Genomic DNA, 20,433 nt, shown 5'->3' on the forward strand with positions numbered 1-20,433 from the left:
GAGTTCTTCTTGGGGGCTCTGGACCTCCAGTTGGACTCGTGGGAGGCATTGTTGTTAGTTCTGTGTTTTCATCTGGACTCATGTGGGACATTGCTGTGGGATTTAGTCCCTTTTCTAAATATTCTATGTCTTTGGTGTTTTAGATAGATTTCCTGCATTTTCTTGTGTTAACTCAAAATGACCATTACAAAAATAATATTATAAACTCCATGACCTGATTTTAATTGTTCTTTGTGTACAACCCCTAACAATAATACTTATGTATCATTTTTATTCAAGCCTCTGGCCACATTAAATGGTGTCAAAATAACATGCTACCTTCAGTCAAGGAGGCAAATACTGTCTTCCACCAAAAGGCAGAATTAGGTACTATCATCCTAGTTTTATAAAAACACATGATGGATCAATTTAAAACAATTATTGTCATTGTAAATTCATAAAATACTAACTTGAACTTCTCTCTGCATTCTGCTTGTATTAATCTAACAGCACTGATTCACATTTTCTTGGATGTGTATTGGCAGACAGTCACACAAAATGTAACATTTAGATACTTTTCAACTGGTATTAGATATATTTCAGAAAATTGTGACAGTAAGTATAATGGAAAATATACAAAGAAGGCTTTAAGTATAAGATATATACTTTTAATATGAGAGGATTTTCTATGATAAAAGATGTGCAGCCTTCAATGTAGAAACTTGATTCATTGTGAAAATGTGAGTTTTCAAGGTCATGGGTGCAGGAGAAAGGGCAGAATGTCTCTATGCTGTGAGGAGTCCCAGCATTTCCAGACAGCAGCAGAGATTCCTGATTTTACACGCCCAATAATGGGCTGAGGTGGAGATGCATGGGCTCCCTTACTCTTCCCCAGTTCAGACTACCATGGGGATCAACAGAATAATGCCCAGTATTGTCCCTGAAGATCACATGCAAGAGAGAAACAGTGATTTTTCAAAAGGCAGTCATGCAGAGGAGCACAGGACTGTTGTACCCTAAAAAGGAGCCCTGACATGTTGTCCAATAAAAAGGGCAAGGTGTCTTTTAAAAAGAAAAAGAGTGCTTCATTTAAGCTGACACCAGCGACACAGGGTAGAGGGAGTTTGCAAAGCTGTGTAACTGTATTATAATTTTGACAGATTTTTATAGCTCATAAACCACAAAGTACATAGTGAGAAGGAATGAAGAAAGCCTTTATTCACCTTTTCTTGAAGTCAGAGACATTTGGCTGTTGGTGGTGAGCCCTTTCCTCCCTTACAGGAATTCACAGCCCTTGGTTTGCTAATTCCAGGAACATTTATCTCTCACAAAGGGAACAAAGGTTGATACAGCAACATTTGTCCCTCAAAAAGGGAACAAAGGCTGACACAGAAAACAGGTTACTATGGTGAAGAGGTGAGGATGCATACAGAACAGTATGATGGTGCTTCAGTTAATTTATAACAATGTGGTCAGTGCTTCAGGGTGACTAGGTGCAGAAAACAGTTGTGTTTCCAAATGGTACTAGGGTGACAAGCATAGCACAGGATGACAAAGCTCTTTTTGCTAGTGCACAACAAGGACTTGACCAAGAAGAGAGAGAGTTTAGTTAATTTGAAAAGAGTTTTCTCCATCTCCAGCAACAGCCCCAGAGATACAGTTTTCTGCCCCTCTACAAACCCTCCCATAGAAAGGCCGTCAGAACTGTCCAGAACAGAAATACTCTAATGTTAAAGATTCCCAAAGAAACTGTGCTCACAATCAACAAATCCTTCCCAATGTTCAATTTTACTTTGTGTGGAAATGTGAATACTACAGAAGATGTAGGAAAGTATCTCATTGTCAGGAGTCAGATATGATCATCATGTGAAAATCCCTCCTCAAGGGAACCAGTAAAGCACTCTGCCTATTTCCTACCCTTATACCCAAATGGCAATCCCCAGGCAAAGCAGCTGCAGGCTCAGGTTGAAAAGCAAGTTCTGGCTGAGCAGCCCCAGTCTCCTTCTTAACTGAGCATGGATATCTTGGCTCTGCTTCTCTGCCTAGTGTTGGCTCTCTACTCTGAGTGCCTCTGAGATTCAGAAGAGGGACCTTGGTACAAAGAGCCAGATGCACTTCACTGACTGTAATGCTTCTTATCCTGAGTTGTCTTGTCCAAGCTGCAACTTCAGGAGTCAGGATCAGGCCTAGTGAAGCCTTCAGAGACTCTGTCCCTCACCTGAAAAGTCTCTGGATTCTCTTCAACCAGTTATGATGGTATCTTCGTCTGTCCGGCTCCAGGAAGGGCCTGGAGTGGATTTCTGCTATGTGGAGTAATGGAAGCACAAATTATAAATCAGCCCTTCAGTCTCAAGTGTGCCTCAACAGGGACACTTCCAAGAGGCAAGTCTCACTCTCACTGAGCATCCTGAGCCCCAAGGATGCAGCCAGGTACTACTGTGTGAGAGACACAGTGAGGGGACCTCAGTGTGAGCCCAGACATAAATCTCCCTGCAGTGGCACTAGGGGCGGCAGGGGTGCTAAGACACACTGAGTTCTTGTGAGGCTCAAGACCAGTTACAAGTTCCTTGGCTGCTGTGATTTTAGAGTCTGTGGTTTTTCCTTTCTTCTGTAACTTTGCTAAAGACACTCTGCATTATTGGCTTCTAAAATTTTAAATTTATTTCTTTTTATCAGTTCTTGTTTGCATCTTGGGGAGTGTGAGCATGTGTGTAACACAGCTTGACTGTGTTTTAAATCCCATTTTTCTTCTCTTCTGTCAATATAGCCCATATGAGAAATACATGAAAGGAAGTGCCCTGCTGCCCAGAGAGGAGGAAAGTTAAAAAGGAAATGAGGAATACATCTCGAGATTCCTTGTGGGACAGAATCAGAGAGATCTCACCAAGAGCACATGGGATTTCCATAGTCAGGCACACCAGTGTGGTTAGCGGGATTACAGCTGCAGGAGCGCCAGGAACAGGTGCACCTGGAGCAGAACTGCAGTAGAGACAAAGCAGAAGACAGGGGAGCTTTGTGTAGCTTCCTCCCCCTCATGGCCTCCAGAGCTTCAGACTCATTTCACTTTCTCTCTCTCCATGTTGTTCTTTGTATCACATGTTTCCAACTGTAGCTTTTGGGATGGCTGTGTGAATCCACGAGGGACAGCAAGAGTCACATAGTCAGGACACACACATTGCTATAGGGAGAAGGCCGCACAGCTGGGAAGACTTAGAAATGGGTCTGTGTCAAAGCCTGAGCTGGGTCCTGAGGTCCATAGGGGAAGGATCAGCATGTGCATCCCAGAAGGATGTTACTGTGTCCTTCATGGGGGACAAGATGTGCTGATGAGCCCAGGTGTCACTCATGGAAATGAACCAGCTCACCAGATACCTGATTTTTGGACAACCTTGTGATCAGACACTATTTTGACAGTATCAGTGTGTAATGCTGCTGCCTGCCCACCTATTCTTTTTGGAAGCCCATTATACTGTTGGAGCTTCAGAGAATCCTGAGTGGACTCAGAGCCACTGGAGTGTGTTCTCTGCTGCATCTGCCTGCTACCATTCCTAGTAGTATTTGCATTACAGGGTACTCATTTCTAGGCATGGGCATCAGCTGAAAGCCTATCCTGGGGCTCAGACAGGTTATAGGGATGCATAGATTCCATTTTTTTTTGCAAAAATGCTAGATGCTACAGTGAAAGGATCCATTTCCATGCTATAGAATTAGGGTCACACTTGACCGTCTCAGAACCCATGAAACCCATTGTAGAAGTGGATGATTTGGAGACCCTTCCATGGGACACAGCAAGGAAGCTGCATTGCCCTGACCTGGAAGTTCCCTTCTCCCAGATTCTTGATAATTTATGTAAGCAGTAGCTTCAGCCATGGAGTCCACTGTCCCATGGTAGCATGAACAAGTTCACACAGGGTATCCATCATTGCACTCTAGGCTTGGGCCATGTACATGTGTGTCCAGGGCCTCTGACCCCTGACCTGGATCTTGTATTAGACTGATCCTACTCCCAGAATCTCTGTGCATGGTGTTTGTGGTTTTATCCTTCACCATTTCTGCCTCTAGGCATGTAGACATGCAGGGGGTGTCCTGATATCACTGCCTTGAACAGTCAGAGGCCATGCAATGACTAGTGTGCCCAGGGTGATCATTCTCTAACTGCGTGTCCTCAATACCTGCAGGCCCAAGATGTTATAAGGACAAAACGTCTGCATTTTAGACACTTTATGAATCCTTTATTTTCATATAATCTGTGCTCAGGATAAAGTGAGTATGAAGCCCAGGGTCAGGGAGTTTCCAGAGTGCAGGTGCAAGGCAGGAATAGAGATGTCATATTCACACCGCAGATAGCATCTGTGCTGCAGCCTCATGCACAGGGATACTGAGACACTCCTGTTATTCACAGCTCATCTCTGGCTGGGGTCTCACAAAGAGACCAAAAGACAGGAGCCTCCTCACCCAGAGAATGCAGACTCCCAGGCAGGTTCCCTGTCCAGCCTTTGAAGCCATCTGTCAGGAAAGACTCTGCTGAGTCTCAACCTATCTGTTCTGGTTTTCCTGCAGAGATAAGATGGTTTGAAAGAGGATCCTTGACCCATGGCCTTTCTGATGTGTTTTAAAGAATTAAAAATGTGTGTGTGTGTGTGTGTGTGTGTGTGTGTGTGTGTGTGTATCACACAGGAATTTAGTAATGTACTTTTATAAAACTATTACAATTTTCCAGTTTTCTCTTTTCGTTTGATCTCTTCAGAAATCAAAATGCATTTTATTGAAAAATATTCAATTACATATTACATGACTTATCTTCCACCGTTAGTTTAGACAATGAATTAATAATGGATGTGATGAAACTTCAGCAAAGCCATCACCAATTCCTAAGCATGAAACTCAGCACGACCACAACCCCTGGTTAGCACCTGGTTGGTTTCTCATAGCCTTCATGTATTTCACTCAGATTTTATTCCTGTTTTTCACGTGCCAGTGTCTGTTAATGTTTTGGTTTTTCCATTTGATCTGTAACATGACATGGAACAGAGGCAGTCATTAACAACATACACTTTCCTAAGCCTAATGATCAAATGCTGCCTGAACTTGCAAGGTTTTAGAACAGCCTGGGACCACCTCAGTGCCCCATAAATGTACGCATGGCTATGATAGTTTTCTCAACTCTCTGTGAAAATACGTACCATTCTTTCTATAATTCCACCAGTGCCATGCAATTCAGAACAAGATCAGAATTCTGAATGCAAGGAAATAGATCTGTTCAGTATCAAAGCTCAAAACCAGCGCCCACCCAAAAAGGAAGACCCTCCCCTACTTCTGTGTGTCAGGTTTCAGTGTGGACTCAACACAGCTCCACCCTTTATCCAGATCTTTACTGGAGGCTCATGTGCAGCCTGCTGATCTATTTGTCCTTACTCCCACGGACTCCACTGTTCCATCCATTCAGGCCACCTCCTTATTAGGTTAGGGGAGGGAAGGAAAGAAGTTATAAATCAATTTGTGTTATGTACATGTTCTAACTATGCATAGTAAATGCATTCATTACATTCTGCAAACATGTACTAATAAAAATTAAAATCAAAATAAAAATAAGAATGGGCAACAGACTGACATGTGTTGGATTCAAGCCTCTGTTCATGAAATGATACAGATAAAAGAGTTTCAAGAACATGGATTCAAATCTTTCAGTGAATTCACAAGGCACCAGGCTCAAGTGCAAGAAGCTATCAGAGTTCCAGCGGTGGCACATTAGCACAGCAGAATATCTGCCTTGTGTAGTCACAGATGAGGATTCCCATAGGTTTAATCTGTCTCAAAAGTAGACAAGCAGCACTCATGGCTGTGGAGATGATATTGGATGCTGTATCTCCTTGATGAAGAGGTCAATACAGGGTGACCCCTGCATCCAGCATTTGTGAATCTTGACAGTATGGGTCAGAATGCACAGTCTCCATGCTCAGGGTCTCCCAGTGTGGAGGGATGGAGCTGAGATCTGCTCTCTATCATGACTCACATTAGAATCCTCATCCCCACTTTCTTGATTCATAGACAAATTAATAAGGATATTGGCACATGGGAGAATTGTTCAAGGATATCTAATTTATGGTCCTAGTTGATTCCATCTTCATGATACCTTAGGTAATGTGTAAAGCATTTGCTATGGAACTCAGTAGCAAAGAATCATGCAAGTCCTTGCAGCTTCTTACTGGAAAGCCTTTCAATGCACCTATAATAAATAAGAACTTCACCTCTCTGGTTGAGTGACATTCCCCTGAAAACCAGTGCCAACTCTGTCAGTGAGCTGAAAGCCTTTAACCTGCAAGCTCTGTGCTCTGTTCTGAGTTTCACCTTCATCACTGTTCTCTACCATGCAGGGAGTGGACATCTTTCAGGTGTCTTCACAGTAATGCACCTTGCTACAGGAAAATTGAGTCAGTAAAACACTAGGTTGTATCAACAAGGCTAGAAATTACACTATACACGTGTAAGCATCTACCATGAGATAGAAAAAATATAAGGAACTTTGGGTGAAAAAAGTATGCATCTTCATAAAAATCCATGAACATACATGTCTATGATTGCATTTCACATGCAGAAAGATAAAAACAATTAGATGAGTGTCTGGAAGTCTACAAAACTTACAACAATTTTGTATGTGAGGCAATTTTGCCCATTTCAATGAGATGCAGCATTGTACTGCTGCCATCAAAACCTTGCATTATAGCAATTATGAAATGAGAAAATGGAGCATGGAGAATGCAAAGGGTTTTTGATCCGGGACTCTGAAATGGATGTGTGTATATGCACATCGAACATGAATTGTTTTTGTGTGCTATTCACATGAACCCATGGACATGTGCTCTGTGTTTCTAACAGTCTGGTAAACCTGGATCCTGTGTCCTGCTTTTCATACTCAAAAAGCCATTCTTCATCAGCAACAACATTCAGATCCCGGACCACCTCTTCCACTACATGTCCTGTCCGGGACTAGGAGGTTTCAACCTTGATTAATGGACTCCAGGGACATCATTTAGTTCTCAGAGGATTTAGTCAGTGTCTTCCAGCCAGAGGCAAATCCAAACATTTTTCCATCCTATCTCTTCTTCTGACCTTCACACACAAGAGCACACCACACATAAATGTTCATAGAGCTAACAGATAAATTCAAATTGTGCATTGGTTTCATTAGTTTTGCACCCCAATATTGAAGATGATCTCAGTGATTTGCAAAGTAGATTGTCAACAAAGTAGATCAATGCTTGTTCCTTCTGTTTCTCGTGTTGGCTCCCAGATATGTTCTCTGGAAAATTCAGACAGGAGGATGTGGAGATTCTGCCTCTGACCTCAGGATCTGCCCTGATCTTCCCCTGTCCCATCTCACCTGCTACTGCAGGAGACTAGACCTGAGCCCATGAAATGCCTCTCTCTCAGCCTCACAGTCTCTGGTTAGCGATAGCTCTAGGATATTGCCTTTGGATCTAGTTCCTTCAACTGCCAGGCAGGAAACTGAGTGGATGTGGCAGGATGTTAATAGTGGAGGAACAACTTGTATTTCATCCATGACAAGTCAGCATCCCTAAAGACACAGCCCAGAACCAGTTCTTTGAGTAGCTGTCCTCAGAATCCACAGAAAACACAACTGTATTATCTTGTGAAATACATTTTCTGAGGGGATCTAAGTGTAAGCCCAGACTCAATGCTATGTACAAGGTGGTGGGGACCAGCAGAGGGCCCTTAAGATCAGCAGCAGGTGCATAGGACCAAGAAGAGGGTAATTCAGGAGATCAGGTGCTCAGGACCATTTGGGAAAGCTCTGGAGCATCATATGGACCTGAGGAGTCTGCAGGGGACCAGGATTGTTCCCAAGAGGTGGTGCAGAGAAGGAATCTGTGGACTGAGGGCTTCACAATATTTCATGTATGAGTTTCCCCTCTGTCTTAGCTTCACACACACTTAAGAAAGCGTTCAGTACACCCCCTACAGTTCACAAGTGAGGTCTTCAGACGGAAGAGAATGGAAGGGATTTTTGTTTTGACAAAATATATTTACTCTGGTATATTATCATCTTCACATGAGCTTGTGTGAGGGGGCTGTAAAAACTTGCATACAATAGAAAGAAGATTGAGAGTCTTAGGAAATCCGATCTTTCCCTCTCTGAGTCTTCCCCACTACAACTGGCCCTATATACATGAGGCTTTGCAAATAGGGCCTCAGTGCACTGATGAAAACCAGCCCAGCTCTGATCCTGCAGATCTACAGACAAGCCCAACCCTGGGTGCCCAATTGTTCCCTCTTGGTGATCAGGACTGAGCACAGAGGCTAATTATGGAGTCTGCAATAAGCTAGGTTTTGCTTTTTTCAATTTTTGAAAGGTAATTCATGACAAATAAGACATGCTGACTGTTTGAGTGGCACGAGTGTGATAAACAATGGATATGTGTGGCAGTTTCTTGAGCAGGATGTCTCTGTGTTTGCAGGTGTCCTGTGCGAGAACTAGGTAGTGGAGTCAGAGTGATGCTTGGTGCAGCCTGGAGGGGGGGGATCCTTGAGACTCTCCTGTGTGGCTTCAAGATTGATCTTCTGTAATCACGACATGAACTGGATCTGCCAGGCTCCAGGGAAGGGGCTTGAGGTGGTCTAATCGATTAACAATTATGTCGGTAGCACAAACTATGGAGATTCCATGCATGGCTGATTCACCATCTCCAGGGACAACAGCAAGAACATGCTGTATCTGCAGATGAGCAGCTTGAGACCTGAGGACTGGGCAGTGTACTACTGTGCTAGAGACACACTGAGGGAAACCACAGTGAGCCCAAAAACTTCTGATCAGGGGCGCTTAAGACCAGCAGGGGTTACACAGGACACATGGAGCACAGAGTCTATCCCAAGAGTACAGGTATTGAAGAATTTTGTTCTTTCAATTGGGCTTCAGGACATTTTAAAAGATAATAGTGGGGCTGGGGATTTAGCTAAAGGGCGTAAGTGTCTGCCTGGCAAGCAGGCAGTTGTGACTTCGATCCTGTGTACACACACACACACACACACACACACACACACACACACAAATAATAGTACAGGGTAATAGAAAGATCAATGAAACCAAGAATTAAAATCCAAAGTATATAAAATGCGAACTTGAACCCAAAATAATTAATTCTTCATTTACTGAAACGTCCCCCAAACATGTAATCCAATAAAATACTTTGATACAATTGGAAAATCTGTTATTGAGACAGGAAAATTTGCGTTTTGTATGCTTTGCTGAGTGAAGAAAAAATATTTTACAATGTTTCACAGAAAGAGTAAACAATTTAGAAAAATACAGTGTAAATTTGTAAGAAAGACTTTAAATACATGACCTTATGTGGGTCTTATAATTAACAGGCTGGCTGTGGTACACACCTAGCATGAATCTCCTAAATTCATAAGGAAAAAAGCAAAACAAACTGTGAGCTCTATGATAATATACAAGTGACCTTCCCATCTACTTACAGTGAAAAGTCACATCACTCTGTTAGGAAACAATTTTAAAACTAGACAATTTAATGGGAAATTAATTGAAGAAAATTGATTATACTGAGAACCAAGGCAAGCAGAGATTTGAATAAACGTGAATATTTTCAGTTGATAGCAAAATTGGTCAAGTAATTTTCCAAAGTTTGTTGCGAGTCAACAATACCTATAGAGTTCACACGTGTATTTCATACATTTACTTTTTTCCTATAACATATCATTGATAAATATGTAAAATGCCCAGGTATAACAGGGTTGTGATGACAATGAATCAAATCCTTTTATTATTTTAAACTGTCAACTCAAATGTTTCAATGCCTCAAATTTATTCAACCAAACACCATAAAAATAAAAATGTCCCACTAAGTACTGTAAATCAATCACAAAAACTGTTTGTGCAAGGGAAAGAGAAAGCAGTGGCCCCTTAAACCAAGCCTGGCTGAATGCACAGCAGTGACTGTCTCCTGCACAGCATATTTGCTGAAAGTGGTTCTCCATGACAGAAGACAATGGAAAGGAGGCTGTGAGGCCCCCTGAGCTTCATGCTGAACTTCACTGACTTTGATTGTGGGGCTGTGAGGCTGTCAGAGAAGGGAACGATTTGGCAAGTGGGAAGTCCACTGCCACCTGAGATTCGCCACATCTGACACTGTTAAATCTGATTTCCTCAGGTGTTAGATGGGGTTTCACATGCACATGTTGTTTGAAGTACAAAACTAATTTAACTTCGTGAGAGACTAAAAGCTTCAACTGAAATATAGTTGAGTGTTTACATACTCAATGATGCTAGTTTCTCATATTCTTCTGAATTTAAAGTAGGGAACAAAAGTGGTGTATAGAAGGAGGGGCAGTTACTAAATTCTGTAGAGATATTAACCATGCAGATATCTGGTATTATATCAAGAAGTTTCATTAAATTTAGTTTATTAAAATAATGATCTCCACCATGAAAATCACAATGATTTGCTGTGTAATAAATTTGGCTAACTGTACTGTTATTTCCAAATCAGGAAACAACCAATGCATTCCCCTTTTCCAAAGAGAATAAAACTCTAAATTTGTGTAGTACTTGTTGTAACATTCAGGCCTTACATAACATTTATTTCAGATCATTTGGACTAATGCTAAAGATTGTAATAAACCAAAGTTTTCAATTATGGTGTTGAAACATATGATGCTTTAAAGCCAACCACTCATACATTAGAAAAGCTGTTAAACTTTTTTCACAGTGTCATATTTCCAAATATGCACTAAGATATTGTGGCATAAAATTCAAAGCATTGACTCATTTGTCTCTCATACCTGTCTTCAAAAACTGCTATGTGACTGAGTGACTTGAGTGAACTTTTATGTAGAGAGATCAGCAGATATTATTTGACAAAATTCCCATTAAGGAAAAGAAGGCTTTTTCTGTCTCTTACCCTTACTGCAATATATAAAAAAGAAAGACAAAACAGTTCCTTTAGTGTTTTGTCTCTTGACCACAACTACAGAAACTCATTAAATGGAATAAAGTGTTTCTTCTGTTATTTTCTTTAATAAAACTTGAAAGTATAAAATTCTACATATATATACAGATAGATAGATATATAGAGAGAGATGCTTTTCTGCACCAGGATTGATCCCTAACAAAATATCTACTTTTCAACCACTTCTTTCAATACATGTTAGCTTCAATTTCATACCATGTACACAGTACAAGATCACATTTCTTTATTAATTTTAGATAAAAAGACATATAAAAGAAAAACAAAAACAAAAAGAGACAACAACAGCAACAAGCACAAAACATAGCAATATAGTTTTTTAAACAAGATGATAGAAATTTAACATGGTGGTAACATTGCATAGTGTTATCTTAAAGCAGTTGCTTAGAATACCATGAATAAATTTATAAAATTGATCTAATCATGTGAGGGTTAACTGTTATTTTACAAGAACTAATACAATTTGTAGAATACTCCTGTTAGTTATCTTATATGTGTTTATACAAATTTGGGTATTTTTCTTTTTCCCTTCCTCCTTTCCCCTATTCCAGTTACTTTTCCTCTTTAAGCAGGTTTTTATTCCTACATAATATTTATTGTAAGTTTTCCATTGTATTTGGTCCGTTTCTTATACTACAGAGACAATAAGGTACTTACACATGTGAGTTTGATTTATTTCACTTAGGTGTGTGGTCTCAAGTCATATCAATTTACTTACAAGAGCCTTGATGCAATGTATCTTTATGGCTGAATAGTATTACTTTATACAAAAATACCACATCTTTTTTATGGATTCTTCAACTGATCGGTACTTGGGTTGTTTCTAAGACTTGGCTATTACAAACTGTGCTGCTATAAACATGGTGCACATATATTATTGTGGGATGATGTTTTTAATTCTCCTGGGAAGATGTCCAAAGTGGGATAGCTATTTCAAATGGAATCTCTAATCCTAGCTTTTCAAGGAATCTCCATACTGACTGCCACAGTAGTTGCACTAGCCTACACTGCCACCAACAGTGGATAAGAGTCCCTTTTCCTCATAGCGCTTTCAGCATGTATTCTTGGTTTCTTTCTTGATCTTGACCATTCTTTCTAGAGTGAGATAAAATCTCAGTGGTTTTTAATTAGTATTTCTCAAATGACCAATCATGCTGAACATTTTTTCATATATTTATTTGCCAGTTGTATTTCTTCTTCTGAGAAGCATATATTCATCTCAGATGCCAATTTTTAGACTGGGTCTATGAATTTTTTTCTTAATTCTTACATATTCTAAGTAGAAATCCTTTGTCTGTTGGACAGTTGAATAAGCCATTTTCCCAGTTCGTGGGCTTTCTTTTCACTCTGCTGGAGATTTCTTTGGCATGCAAAAACTTTTTAATAAGTTGATATCTCATTTGATGATTAGGGGAAGTATTTTTTTGTGCAGGTTGATTTTTGTTCATGAAACTTTTGCCTATCCCTATGTCAAGATTCTTAGCTACTGTGTCTTCCAGCAGATTTAGTGTTTTTGTTTTAGTATTTAAATCTTAGATTCAGTTTGATTTTATTTAGTGCACGGTGATAAGCATGGATCTAGTTTTAGTTTTCAGCATACAGAAAACCAGTTTTTCCTGCACCGCTTATTAAATAGGCTGTCTTACTTCCAGTGAATATGGTTGCACCTTTGTCAAACATAAGGTCGCTGAGTGTATTTCTAGTTGTAGTTGTATCTATAATTCATTGTATTTCTCTTTAGGTCTGTTTTTCTTCCAGTACCATGCTGAATTTATCACTGTAGATTTGTAGTATAAGCCAGGGATTGTGATCCTTTCTGTCTTATCCTCGTTGTCCAGGATGGACTTTGCTATTCTAGGCCTCTTCTGGTTCCAGATGAATTTTAGGAATGATTTAATCTAGATCTGTGTGATATTAAAATTGTATTTTGATTGGACTGTGTTAAACCTGGATAAACAGTTTGGGACAATGGCAATTTGCACAATGTTTTGTCTTCCTCTCTATGAAGAGGGAATGGCTTTCCATTTTTTGAAATTCTCTTCAATTTTCTTTTTCAGGGTAATGTAATTTTCAATGTGTAGATCTTTTACTTCCTTTGTTAGATTGATTCCTAATTATTTTATTTTTGGGTGCTATAGTGAAGGGTATGATTGCTCTTACTTCTGTTTAACTTAATTTGTTGTTTGTGTACAGGAGTGCTATTGATTTTTGAGTGTGGTCTTTGTATCCAGCTACATTACTCAATTTGGTTATCATATCTAGAAGTCTTTCAGTGGAGTTTTGCAGATCTTCTATATAGAGTATCATTACATCTGTAAATAATGATAATTTAATTTCTTCCTTTCTCATCCTTATTTCTTTTATTTCTCTCTCTTGTCTAGTTGCTCTGGCTAACATTTCCAGAAGTATATTAAATCAGAATGGACATGTTTGTCTTGCTCCTGATTTTAGGTCAAAATTTTCAGTTTTTGTCCATTTATTGAGATGTTAGTAGTTTGTTTATCAAGGATGGCTTTTATCAGATTTGAGTAAAGACCCTCTATCCATTTTTCCATAGGATTTTTATCATGAATGAGTATTGGATTTTGTTGAAAGCTTTTTCTGCATCTATTGAGATGGTCATCTGATTCTTGTCCTTGGCTCTCTTGATAAGGTGTATTGTATATGTTGGTTTATGTATGTTGATCCACTCCTCCAGTCCTGAATGAATCTCATTTGATCATGGTGTATAATCTTCTTGATGCTTTATTGCATTCTATTTGCCAGTATTTTATTGAGGTTTTTTGTGTCTATGTTCATTAGGGACATTGGCATGTAATTCTCTTTTTTGGTTGATTTTTCCCTCTGGCTTTGGTAGTAGGGTAATACATGCTTCCGCGAATAAGCTGGGAAGACTTGCTACATTTTCAGTTTCACTGAAGAGTTTGAGGAGTGCTGGCATTAAGTCTCCCCTAAATTTATTGTAGAATTCAGCAGTGAATCCATTAGGACCTGGGCTTTTGTTTGTTGGTAAGGTTCTAATTACATTGTCTATTTCATTAAATGAAGTGAGTTATTCTGCAGTTTTACATCTTTTTGATTCAGATTTGTTAATTCATATGTTTCTAAGAATCTGTCCATTTCTTCTATGTTTTATCAAACCTATGAGAATAAAGATTTTCAAAATGGGTATTAATGATCTTCTGTATTTCCACAGTCTATAGCAATTTTGCCCTTTTTGTTTAGTGTGAATTTGAGTTTGTCTTTAAGGTCACATGATGTACGGTTTCTATGCTTTTGCTTTTAAACTATGAATTTCCTTTTGAGATAAATGTGTTTCTTGTACACAACATATTGTTGGGTTTTGTTTCTTAATCCATTCTTCCAATCTGTTTCTTTATATTAGTGTGTTGAGACCATCTACATTGATGGATATGACTGCTATGTACTGACTTGTCATGTTGTCTTTCTGTTGCTGGCTTTCTACTTTTTCTGTTTAATTGTTTTCCCTGATTAGTGGTTTACTTCTGTTTTTGTTCTTGGAATTGTAATTATCTTTGTATCTTTCTAGAGTGTCTGTCAGTACTATTTGTTGTGTTGTGATACTGGTCATGAAAGAGATCACGTGATTTGTAAAGTAGCGTAGACTGAGAGAAGCCAGAAGCTGATCCACAGGAAAACAGAAAACTGATCTCAGTGGCATTTAGAGTATGTCATTCCCAGATGCAGGACCCAAGTGCAGAGACTAGAGCACCTGACAGGGTCATTGATGGTGAATCTGTGACCTCAGGTCTGAATTATCAGGGTTTTCTCAGGTGCCTGCCCCAGACATATTGGGGTCACCTTGCACAGTAACCTCTCATGCGGCACCTGAGTTTCCAAGACCAGTGTGGACTAAAATGACACAAGGCAGTGTGCCCGGCCCACGTCTGTCTATGGCATCCAGGGCGCATTCACTCACCAAGTGTATAATTCCAAAGAGATGTGGGGCACGGATGCTACCATCTGGCTTTCAAAGAAAGCATTGGACATCTGCAGGCACAGCACAACTATTGCAGGAGGATGAACACTGTAGAGATCCCACAGACACAATGCCAACACAAGGGTGGGGTGAGAGGTGGCACAGAGAGGTGCCACAATACCTTGCCTCACAGAAACCTGTTGCTATATTTGGCATAAGACCCTTGTCCTGCAGAGCCTTCAGCATGAAAGCTGGTGCAGAAGCCAACAGGTATTAGCTGGCACCATATGAAGTCTGGTGACAGCTGCAGCCACCAGACTGCATGCAAATGAGGCTGCCAGGCCCTTCTTACCTTGTGACCAAAATCACAGTGACATGAAGTCACAGAGGACTCTTGTAGGTCATTAACGATACTTGCTTCTCTAACGGGGTTTTGGTGGTTTATGGGACGTCTCAATCTTTTCTATTAGATCTGTGGATTGGGGGTGTCTGCCCTATGCCAGGTCCAACACTGTATTTGGGAAGCACTTAACATGGCTAATTTTAAAAGTACAAACTGGGAAAGTCATACCCCAAATCTGATGCAATATTTATTTTCATGCTATTTATATCAGTCTTTTTAATTGACATAATAAAGATTTCAAACTTTGCAGACTCTATAAGGCGGTAAAATCACTTTAGTAAGAGAGATAAAAACAGGATGGAAAGCTGTGATTTGAGAGCAGAGGGGCCTCAGTATTTCTGTGTTGGACCTCATGCATCCCCTAGAGATACCGTTTGTACCAGGTGATTTTTTGGCAAGTTTTCCTAGGGTTCCTGGTTTCCTCCATGAGGTCAGGGCTCTTGAAATAATAACTGATCTCTTCTTTTGCCTCCCTGAGATGGAGGACTATAGTGTGCATCTGTCCTGCCACCTGAGGTTTCAGGAGATTGAAAACATTTGGAAGCACAGGGCTACTTCTGCCAGGCACCAACTCTGTGATTGCCTGTTCTTGAACTCTCAGGGTAGAGAAATACAAGGAGAAACTGTATTTGATGTAAGTTTTTCCTTGTGAGGTATTTTTACAGCTTCAGCAACAGGTGTGCACCCCCAAAGTTTGCACATCTGTTATGCTCACATTCTGATTCTCCAGCAAACTCAGCCTTCAGTATTCCATGAATTTCTTTCAACTTAATCTTCTAATCATTTGGCCTGGGTAACCTCAGCCCCAGGTAGTGAGTCTTGGTCCTATTCTATTATGTCATTCTAGTACCTCCAGATCCCATATTTTTATTGCACTGTAATGTCATTGTTTGATGTTTCTTTTTAAATTTTATTTAAAAGGAAAAAAGAGAAAAAAACAAAACAAAACAAAGCGGTATAAGGGTACAAGTAATACAGAACTACAAAAAACAAAACAAAACAAACAAAAAAAAAGCAGTAAGACATCACCAGTTAATAGATTACACATTATCATCTTAGAGATAGTTGCTCAAGTCACAGTATCAAAACATACAAAGTGGACATTCAAACAGTGAGACTGTAAACAGTTGTGTTCAATGATCCAACCAAAAACATTAATATGGTCATTATTTGACACCCCTAAACTAAACATTGTTTGATGTTTTAATGAAAATTTATTAGTTTACACTTAATCCAGTGTGGCTCTTGTTATGGTTGCACTGTTTTTTGTAAAGGAAAAAACAACACCTGCGGTAAAGTCAAGCAAAGCAAAATGGTATAAAACCAATCAAAAGAGAAAAATAAAAATATTATGGGCCATCGAACCAGATATAGGAAATCAACAATGGCTGTCATAATGTCTCTTATTCTCTTCAAAATAGCTGTCCATATCCTTACCCATATGGAAATCATGTGAAGGCAACATGTAACTATAGAAAAGTAGATAGAAACTTGATGAATTTGAAAATGATATGCTCACAACCAAGAATCTCTTTAAACACTGATTCTGTATTATCTTAGTAAAGAGCAGAATGCAGCAAAGTAACACATATTCTTCCTGTAGAAAGAGGAGGATAGAATTATGACCAGGTCTGTGAGCTCTATGTAGGAGCTGAAACAGGAAACAATTTGTTCAAAGTTTAGGAGAGCATAGGCCCAGAGATTGGGGAGAACATTTATAGCACAAAAGCTCTACTATAAGAAAAGAAACTTTTTTTAACACTTTCATAAATTTCATAAAGCAGATACATTGAAAAGAAAATGCATTTTATTTGATCAGGAGAAATAAAAGGACATGAAGAGATACAGATACTATGATATTATTTCAGAGTGAATTCTCATATCATCATAAATGAAATTATTATGGTCAAACTCCCTCTCACACACACATTTCTGAGGTGGGCACAATGCTGTGTCAATTTTTCTGGCCTAGAGCTGTTCATGTAGCAGGAGGCCATGCAAATAGGGACTCCCTGTGCTGCTTAAAACCAGCTCAGCCCTGACCCTGCAGCCTGCAACGGAGCCTAGCCATGGATTCCCAGGTGTTTCTACTCTATGATCAGGACTCAGCACAGACATCTCACCATTGAGCTAGTGTTGAGCTGGATTTTCCTGTTAACAATTTTCAAAAGTAAATTATTTAGAAAAAATATTCTGAGGGTATCAGTGGACAAGAGTGAGTTAAACAAAGGATGCATGCAACATTTTCCTGAGCAAGATGTCTCCCCATGTTTGCAGGAGTCCTGTTTGAGGAGCAGCTGGTGGAGTCCGAGGGAGGCTTGGTGCAGCCTGGTGAGCCTGCATAGCCTCAGGATTTAGCTTCAGTAGCTACTGGATGTCCTGGATTTGCCAGGCTCCAGGAAAGGGTCCAGAGTGTATCTCAGCTATCTGTAGCAGTGGTAGCACATACTATGCAGACTCTGTGAAGGATCAATTCACCTTCTCCAGGGATAATGGCAAGAGCACATTGTATCTGCAGATAAGCTGCCTGAGATCTGAGACCAGAGGAAATGGCCATGTATTAGTGTGCCAGAGACACAGTGAGCACAAACTCGGTGGGAGTCAGTCATAAATATCTATGCAGGGGTGTTTAGGGCCAGGTGGTGGCACTTGATACACACAGCATAGAAAATACCACCAGAGGTCTCATGTTTTACCATTATATTGTTTTAGGATAGCATTATGACATTTTAAGAAATGATGCAATGGGATAATAGAAACAACAAAGAAACAAATTTTTAAATCCACATTACATAAAATACAAACTGAAATCCAGATTAATAGATTCATTGTCTAACTAAAGACAAGAATTCCAGTATAACAAAGTAATGTAATACAGTTTGTTTTTGTCCATTACTGAAACTGTATTTTGTATTTTTATTCTTTGCTCAAAGAGGAGGAAATCTTTCTTTTGATTTAGAATATATTATGAAATAAGTTGGTAAAATACAGTTAAAACTTGTAAGACTATTTATACATACATCATCCGACCTGTCTCTCACAGATAATATGTTTGACAAAAAGACAAAAATATTTGTCAGATGTATGATTACACACAAATCAAATTTCTAACTACTCACAATGCAAAATCACACACTATCAGAAAATGGTCTTAAAACTACACTCTTTAATAAGAACTTAATTAAAAACCATATTACTAAGTATCAAGGCTTTCAGAGATTTCAATAATTATCAAGTTTTTCAGTTGATAAAAGATCTGTCCACTAGTTTCACTAAATTATCTTCTAGGCCAACACTACTGATAAATGTCACACATTAGTGTTTACCTCTTTTCCCATAAAAGGTCATTGAAAAGCATCTAAAATATCTACATATAGAGAAGTTGAGATGACACTGAATCATACATTTGTATCATTTTTATTACTGCAAGTGTTTCAATGTTGCAAATTTATTCAGTGAAACAAACAGCATGAAAAAACATATATTTATGTCTTTGCAGGTTCCCAGTGTGAGCTTCAGCTGTTGAAGTCCAGTAGGACAGGCTTGATGCACCTGTGGGCATTCCTGAGACTCTCCCATGCAGCCTCCTTCCATGACTGCTGGATGAACTGGGCCTACCAGCTCCAAGGAAGGGGCCTCCATGACTGCTAAATGAACTGGGACTACCAGCTCCAAGGAAGGGGCTACTGGCCCTCACTGAGATGGAGACACATCCTATGCTGACCCTGTGAGGGCTGATTTCACCAGTGCCAAGGTCCCACTGCATTTGCAGATGAACATCCACAGATTGGGGTACACAGCCATCTGTTACCATGCAAGAGACACAGTGCAGGGACATTAGTGTGAGCCCAGACACAAGGCTACCTGCAGGGTATCCATTTTCTCTCTCTTTCTGTCATTTTGAGAATGGTTTTAGGCTGTTCTTGAACTCATTTTGTATATCAGACTGACTTTAAACACAGCAATCCTCTCACCTAAGGCTCCTAATTGGTGGTATTATGGGCTCATGCCACAATGCCCATCTCTTGATATCTTTTCAAGGGGTGCCCATGATCACTCTCAAGCTGACCCAGGATATGTTTTTGCCACCACTGTCCTGCACCCATAAAATCCATTCCCACACTTGTTCATCAGGCCTCTTCTGAATTCCAGTTAGGAATCTACTGTTCTTTGAGAGAACAGTAGAACTCCTCAAGGTTCACACTGCACTAGTGCCCTTTCCAAGCCTTCTGGGTTTCAAAACTCGTTACAGGCTTAAAAGCCTGAGTGTATTTGAGTGTGGGATCTGAGGAGTGTCAGCATTATCATGATTGGTAACACAGGGTGAGTTTGCTCAGGTAAGAGACAGAAGGCTAACATCACATGGCGCATGTGTGGGAATAACTCAGGCCCTGTGTAAAGGGAAATTTCTCCATCTGGCAAGATAATCTCACTAGAGTTCAGGAGTTCAGTATCCTCTACCTCATCTGGGTACTCACAAATATGTCCATCCCATTGCACAGAATCTAACTCTCATTAAGCACTCTCAATTTTATCTCAGATATCTTTTTAAGGCTGAGCATTAAAGTTATAATTTATGTTGTAGTCAGAATTTAACAGGAAATAAATTTAATTCTGGACACATAATTTTTAGGATTATCTTATATTATTCACTGGATGAGTAAAATGCAGAAAAGAGCAGGGGATCTGTCTACATAGCTAAGGACTGGAACTCATGGCAGTGTCTTCCGCAAGTTCAGCTGGAGGCCTAGATCTCATGCAAGTCAGTGTCACGGATCAGCACCTGGAAGGCCCAAAAGTCAGTGGTGGAAGCTACAAAGTCTTTGCCAGCAGAATGAAGAATCTGAGCCACCAGGCTGATGGATCTGTTCTGGATCTAGAAACCAACTCTCAAAATAAGTATCTGAGCTCTGCTAAGAAGATTAGTTGGCATCCTCTGTGACTCACAGGATCTATCTCTTCTGACAAAGAGGATCTCTGTTTTCTATAAACCAGCATGACAAGGTTCTCCAGGAGAATCTGTAACAAGCCACCTTTCCCTCCAATTCTGCCTTTGTTCTGTTGGCAACAAGCCTCAGGTAGAAATTAACAATCAGAACCATGCTGAC

This window comes from Cavia porcellus, unplaced genomic scaffold (assembly GCF_034190915.1).
Source record: "Cavia porcellus strain 051 isolate PalLab524CR breed Dunkin Hartley unplaced genomic scaffold, mCavPor4.1 scaffold_8, whole genome shotgun sequence".
Lineage (NCBI taxonomy): Eukaryota > Metazoa > Chordata > Mammalia > Rodentia > Caviidae > Cavia > Cavia porcellus.